The sequence below is a fragment of the Dipteris shenzhenensis genome, chromosome 3 (genome assembly GCF_047967505.1).
Source record: "Dipteris shenzhenensis isolate YYH24624 ecotype China chromosome 3, Dip_SZ_1.0, whole genome shotgun sequence".
Classification (NCBI taxonomy): domain Eukaryota; kingdom Viridiplantae; phylum Streptophyta; class Polypodiopsida; order Gleicheniales; family Dipteridaceae; genus Dipteris; species Dipteris shenzhenensis.
In genome coordinates this window covers 17,291,833-17,299,871 of record NC_141598.1, presented here as the reverse complement: position 1 = coordinate 17,299,871, position 8,039 = coordinate 17,291,833, and positions in this window count along the sequence as shown.

The following is an 8,039-nucleotide window of genomic DNA, read 5'->3' as shown; positions in this document are numbered from 1 at the left end:
CAAGGATCCTGTTCCACTTGGTCGACTTGATAACTGAAATCTTCTTTGGGATTGAAATCAGTGTCTAGGTGCATTGTATCAGTCTGATGCAATTCCTCACTTGCAAGAAACATATTGCCATGTTCATTTGCAAAATGACTGTGACTAGAATGTCCACCACGATGATTTCCTCTTCCTCGGGAATTCCCTCGATTAGGATTGACCGCCTTGGTCATACTGCTTCTTGCGGCAATCTCTTTCATAGTGTCCAAACTTGTGACAATAGTTGCATTGAATGTTTGACACATTGGTGGATGCATTCCCTCGTCCTTGGAATCTTCCTCGGTTGGAATGATTTCCTCTATGCTAATTTTGATGTTGTTGAGGATGCTGCTGATGCTGTTGCTGATTCTGACTTTGATTTTGTTGATGATGACCACTTTTCTGATATGATCTACCTCTGTTTCTGCCTTTGCCTCTGCTTCTGTCTGAAGCTGTGAATGCCTGATCATTAGAATGACCTTTTACGTGCTTGAATGGCCTGAGTCCTGAGTTCTTCACCAAGTAGAACTGACTGAAGTTCTTCAAGTGTTGGAATTTGCCGTTGGATGGCAATACTCTGGACTAGATTCTCATATCCTTCTCCTAGTCCATTCAGGATTACTTGAACCATTTCTGCGGGATTCATAGTCTCTCCTGCTGCTGCAAGTTGATTGTTGTAGTCTTTGATGCGGAGTACATAAGCATGACCGGTTTCATTGCTATTGCGGAAACTCTGGTTGATCTGGTTTCTCAAGGTGAGAATCCTGGATGTGTTCTTGGACTCGTAGAGAGCTGCGAACATATCCCATGCTTCTTTTGATGTCTTGACTGTGTTGAGCTGTCCTAGCATGACATCTTGCACATTCTGCTTAATCAGGTGATAGGCATACTTGTCTTTCTTATCCCATTCTGCTTGAGCTCGGGCAATGGCAGGATCTGCTACTGGTGCGGAAACTGTTTGTGTAGATGTAGATCCCGTTGCTGGTGCTGTGACAACAGATGGAGTAGAGCTACTGGTGGCTGGATCTGCCAATGGTCTAGGTATGGATCCATCAACATACTCCCATTTGTCCTGAAGCACAAGAATGGTCTCCATTCGGTATTTCCATGTACCGTAATTGGAGTTGTCTAACTTAGCAGATGCCTCCAGATTGAGGTTGCTAGTCGACATGGTGCAAACAATGTACTCAAAAAGTGTCCTGGAAAACTCTGTATGAATCAACTGCAAATACACTGAAGATGCCAAGTGAAATCTCTGTACCGTCGGTGAAGATAGAACTGCAGTAAATAAGATCTGACCTGTGTTACAAGGCTTGTGGCAATGATGCCGGGAATAGCCAAGAGGCTTTACAAGGCTGAAAAATGATGTGCACGATGCCGTGAGATAGCCAAATAGGCTTTACAATGGTGGCATGTGTGTGTGAAATCAAGTGCTATCTGCCCACTGAATCAATCTGCAATGCCTCTGAACTCTGAAGTCTGCTCACTGAACTGATGAACGTAAGATTTCAGGTAATGTAATGATGTGAAATCGGATGTGAGCGTATGGACTGACTCCGAGTAGGTACTAGTCGGGAATTTCGGGCATGGCTTAGATTGGCAACTTGGGGAATTCAAAGCGTCCCCTCTATGGCGATCTAGTCTACTCTTATCTAGATCTAAACCAACCGTCGATCGATGAAAGAACAGCAAATAATTCCTTTTCCTTTGTTCTTTTTAAGTGCTGGGTCAGATGCGTCGATGTAGAGGCAAATGTGCGTGAAGGAAGTGGTTTTGTCGGCGAGGCTTAAATGTGAGTGTAACTTGCGCCAAAATGTGCGCATGATGTAACGAGCGCGTAGAGCACGAAAAATCGAGCGACTTTCCTTTTTGGAGCACCCTCAAATTCTTCCTGGATCAAGAGATATGACTTGATCTAGGTGGAGGGGCAAAAGGAGTGCAAATGGTGCTCAATGATGATGTGTCACTGTGAGTCACATGCAGTGATGATGTGGCACTGTGCTTAGCAAGAGGTGTGCCAGTGAAGCTCTGTGCTGAGGTGGCAGTGCTGAGGTGTCACTGATGACGTGGCACTGATGATGTGGCAGATGACGTGGCATAGATGACGTGGCACAAGTGATGTGGCAGATGACGTGGCCTGATGACGTGTCACTGATGATGTGGCAGGTGACGTGGCTGATGACGTGTCACTGATGATGTGGCAGGTGACGTGGCTGATGACGTGTCACTGATGACGTGGCAGGTGACGTGGCAGTCGGTGCTGACGTGGCAGTCAGTGACGTGGCAGTGATGACGTGGCAGTGTGGATAAGGGTGCCACGTGGCTGATCCTTGACCACACCTGTGTGTGTGGTGACCCTGGGTGGATAGGGTTGGTGATAAGGCCACGTGTCTCAAGGAGGGAGACCAGAATCTTTGAAAGATTCTGACGGAATCTATGAAGATTCCGTCTCCTTCGTTGGAGCTCTGTTGAAGAGGATGAAGATGGTGATCAATCAGCTCGAGATTGCTTGAGATCAATCAGCTCGAGTTGCTAGATGATGAAGGCGCGACCGCGCAGCTGCGCTCACCTTTTCAAAACAGATTGAGACCATGAAGAAGGCGATGCTGCTGCTGGAAGTTCGCAATCGATTCCCTACTCCGTAATGAACGCCCTCTCTCTCAGCTGGAGCAACAGAATTGCGAGAGCTCGCACAGGGGCCGTGTCTGTGGCTGCATACGATTGAAGAAGGTTGTGCAGGGCCCGTGAAATCCCTCAGCGTTGTGAAGGGCTCTGGTGGTCGTTGGGCGCTGTTGGAGCCTTGGCTGTCAGTCGGGATGCTTTGATCGGGAGCTCAGACGTTCTTACCTAGTTGGCTTTCTGGAGTCGGCAGAGCCCGTGGAGGAGAGGCTAGCAAGAGGTCGTAGAGGTCGGTTGAGTCGACAGAGAGCTTCGGAAGGTGTTGCGCTGTTGGAGTCGCCAGTTGGAGTCGCCACTGCTGCTGCTCATTCGTCGGTCGGTTGGTGCTCTATTGAGAGGCTATGAGTGGCTAGGAGCCTCGTTTATGTTCCGTGGCTGGTCGGGTCTCGGCTATGGAGCTGTCGTGGTGCTGACGGAGTCGCCCAAGAAGGACTAGAGCCTGTAGATGGTTGTCGATGGAGGCGCGTTTTTTGTTGCATGCCGTGTCTGTAGATGTAGGTTGTTGGAGCGCTGTGTCTTTGCGTTGTCTAGTCGATAGGAGCATTGAGGCTGTGTGGAGGACTCTGGAACCGCTAAAGTGCCGGCCATCTGAGGCATTGAAGAGGCTACCAGACTGTGTGTGAAGCCAGTGAGCCTTGGGCTGCCTTGATGTTGAGGAAGGAGCTCGGTTGATGCTGCTTCTTCTAGTCCACTTGCTCGCGCTGGAGCTGAGGTGCTTGTTGAAGAAGCATCCGCTTGTGGATAGCAAATCAACTCTCTTTCCTCTCAAAACCAGTAGAGCTTCGGCTCTTTCTCTCAAAACAATAGGATGTCTATTTTCTCCTTATCTATCTCTCATAAGGATACACTCGAAGAACTCTCTCACATTATTCTCTTGGAGAGATCACTCACAATCTCTCTTTCTTTCAATCAAGGAAGTCTTTCAAGAACAATGACGGAAATTTCTTTCAATGGACGGAAATTCTCTCAACGGAAGTGAAGGGAAAAAAAAATCTCACAATCACTCAAGAGAACTCTCAATCTCACAATCTCTCTCACACTCTCAAGAAACTCAATGTCTCAACGGAAGACAAGGGAGCTCTGATACCATGACAAAATATGAAGAGGGGAGAGGAGAAGAGTGGAGATGAGGAGAGAGGGCACAGCTAGAGAGCACACCACAAATGACTAACTGTACACTAGAATTAGTTGAAAAAATAGAATATATACAAACCCTTTTAGGGTTAGGGTTAGGGGATCTAACCCTTTCCTTTATAGCACTCTATAAGGTTAGTGCTATGCACATATGATCACGTGATGGTGCTATGCACACATGATCACATGATGTTGAGCATGAACTCTCAACAGGCTAGGGGGACATCATGAAATGTTGAATAATGAAGTGCTAGCCTGCCATAGAGGAGGCATTAGGAAGGAAATAATCTTGAAACTTAATTTCCTAGCCTTCCATATAGAAAGCAAAGAATGGCATTAAAAAAGAAATTTGTAACAAAAGTCAGCGACCAAGCATTTCATGGAAGAGGCATAAGAAAGTTAAGCTTTCCAAGTAAAAGGTAAGAGGCCCATCCACACATACACTTGCACATTAAATAGTGTCCTAGCTTAGTGGGTATTATTTAGGCAAAGGATGTGATGACCTCCATGTAGGAGGCTTTACTAAGGATAACTAGTTTGAAAACAAATTATTCCTAGCCTTCCATAAAGGAGGCACGATTTAAAAAAATTAAAGGCCGTCCATGTAGGAGGCAATAGAAAGTAACAAAAGGGACAATGGCCTAGCCTTCCATAGAGGAGGCATAATTAGTTTTGCAAATAGGAGGCTCTAGAAGGGACATTTGTAATTAAACCAAATCATCTAGCCTTCCATAGAGGAGGCATGAAAAGATTAACTCTATAAGTGCATTAGGAACTTATAATAAAGTAGCAAATAACAAGTAGTTGCTTACACACGAAAAACTTGCGACTCAACCTATAATAAGGTGGGAATATATTAGAGTTAAAAAACTTATGGCAACTGCATGTTGCAACATGGGATACTTCAAACAAGGTAAGCCAAAATAGTATCTCAATAGATCATGGAATAGACAAGCTCAAGTTAGGTCACGACTAATGTAATCTAAGTTAAACATTTTATTGGTTTTTTTAGGAAGGTAGGGTCGTGTTCAAGCATGATGCAATGTCAATCGTTCTTTTCTAGCTTCCTTCATTTTTTTATAAACAAGGCAATAAAAACAAGATCTGTGTTAATGGGGACATCCAGGCCATCTTATGAGGGGCACAAGTACCATATGTGTCCTAAAAAGGAGACAAACATTCATGAGTACATAGGGTAAGTAACGTCAAAACACTGACCATTATCTACACAAAGAGCCCACTATAGCCATATAAGGAATATTATAACCCCACAAAAAGCTATCCATTATATATATAGGGAATACTTACTGCTATATTATTGTAAAAAATTATAGTATATACATAAAAGTATGTGAAAAATTATAGTATATATGCAAAATTATGTGAAAAAATTAAAATGGTGGCAAAGAAAGAAAGTATGTAGGTACACATAATCGTAAAGCTACAAGCACTAGACGTGTAACTTGATCACAAGGCCATCTATCAAAATGCATACAAGGATGTCTTCAATTAACCACCTAAGTATATAAGACCTCTCTAATTAACTTATGGGTTAAAAATAGAGGTTATATTAACTTGCAAGCTGCAACAAATTAATTAAAAAGAAATTTTTGGAGGGCATAAGCAAATAATTACTATGAAGGAAAAAAGGCAAAGACTACACTGTTATTAACTACCTAACTTAATGACTACACTCTTGAAACAATAAATAAACTAATGAGTAGGTCAACCTAGGCCAAAAAGAAGCTTTCCCTTATAACAAAAAACCATACGCTAGCAAAAAAGTTAGATAACCAAGACTAAAGCACTAAGTAAAATGTAACATAAAATGTAATGTTACATAGAAAGTAGGACTTAGTGAAATACGTAGCGAAGGTCGAGAGGAGCAATTGTATAAATCTGTGCATGAGGACTGTAGGTGGGGTTGAGGGAATTCGGAGGGCTAAGCACCCGCTGTGGAGCAGAAAGAAGGCGACATGCATCATTGAGAGGCATCCCTCAGCTACACTCACGGCTACGCACGGCAGGACGGCCAGTGAGGTGCCCATGCATGCGAGGTGTTGAGGCCAAAGACCACACCAGGAGTAGCACCGCTAGTCCCTGTGCAGGAATGTGACAAGGGTGGGTAGACAAGGCGGCCAGGATAATCAAAGTCTGGAGCGTAAGTTTATCGCACAGCAGACGATCATATAAACCGGTAAGACGGAGCAAATGGGAGGGTACGAGTCAGTAGGAGAACTTTGGGAGTAAGCAAGTGGCGTTGCAGCAACATAGATCATGAGAGAGAACACGAGCACCGAGCACTCCAAGCTATGCATAATTTTGTAGAAAGCAAGTAGGAAGCCGTATGAGGGGAAGGAATAAGCAAGAGTTGCCGCATCATGAAAACGAACGTACCTGAGGTAAAGCCATGGGTGGTGGGGGAAGCTTTGAAAGTGGAGGAGTAGCTGTGTGTGTCGAGTAGAGGAGTAGGGAGACTAGTGCTACAGTATGAAGGGAGAGGGAGTTCTATAGTAGTAGGTAACACCACCCTACCATTATTGATCTCCATATGCACCGTATATTAGTCCAAGGATGCCATCCTTTCCCAACTTTTGATCTATCCAAAAGAATCTCACGTTATGTTCAAATCCAAGAGTTCTTATATACCGTCAAAACCAAAGGTTTCTTTCATAAGTCCATAAGGTGGCATAGACTCTTGTAGACCCGTAAACAAGGGGGGAATGAGTGTGGATAGGGGAAGAAGGAAAATCACGTGAGTTTTAACTCCCAAACGACGTTAGAAGAAGTTTTTGCTTATTAAATTCACGTGAGGAATGGATTAGGGCTTGTCAAGGATGTTGGACTCACTAGTGTGTGTAAACACATATGTATGTGTGTGAGGGGGTATAAGTGGGATGAAAAGCATGTGTGTGTGTGTGTGTGTAGGACTATTGTAGGATAGGGGAGGATTTTACATAAGTTTTGGAATGAACCCCCAATTACAAAAAAGATACTTAGAAGCACTATTTATTTTCGTGAGGAATAGATTGTCAAAAAGACATCATAACAAGTTTTTGACTGGCACATGTATGTAAATCCAAAAATAATTATTAGAAATCTACTATCAAAGCATCAATAAGTACATTATGTGTTTGCAACGGTGTCCCAGTTCTCTCTAATAATGATTTTAGAGGTTTTGAGAACTTATTGTGTGTGTGTGTGTTTACATTTAATAATCCCATCAATAAATGAACCATACCATTAATTCAATCATTTGGATAACTAAAAAAAGATGCAAATGAGAGATGGATTGAAATTCTTTAAGAAAACTAAATTGAAATAACTTTTGACTAAATTGTAGTCTAAAAAATTGGTATGGAAAACAAGAGAAAAGGTAATAGAATTTTTCTTTATATTGAGTTTACAAACTTAAGCAAAGAATCAGTACAATAGTGTCGAATCCATCAGGTAGTCCATGCTCTGAGGTCAGGTTCTACTTACCTACCACCACTATCCAAGAAAAATGAGGTATTATAATATCATCATTTCAAATGGGTAGACAGGTAATGCCTATATCCCCTGGCATGTTATTGCTTTACTAACAAGGAACGTAGACAACCGTTCACAAGTAAATTTTTGAAAATATCATAAGAGCATAATACAAACAAGCATCACATGTCGCATGAGGGGTATTCCATATCCATAATTGATAGACCTTTCAAATAAATGAATACCTCCTACAACTAAAGGAAATTTTACTAGAATTAGAGATAAAAGAGCAAAATTGAAACCAGCCATGGGAACCACCACACAAAAAATATTATTGAGGGGGGTAGTCCACACCCTTACATTTAGGAATGAGAATCAAGCAAATTAAATTATCAACATTTTATACGGAAGGTAAACCTCATCCTCAAAAGATAAACCACAATTAAATGCGGGGAACTACTATAGAAAAAGCACTAGTAAAATTAAGAAAAAGTGACTAAGTCTAAAAATTTTAAGGAGGGGGAAATTAAACAATAAAGAGGTACCTAACCACATGTAAACAATGAGGGTCAAAAAGGAAAACACGAGGGGAGCAAAATGCCAAGGGGTAAAGTCCAGGCCACCCCTACTTATCCCCACATTAAAATTTTTTATAATAATGAAAACGAAGTAAACAAATGGTTAACTATGAGACTATTAAAAGCAAAACTCTTAACTAAGGTAATTGAAAAAGA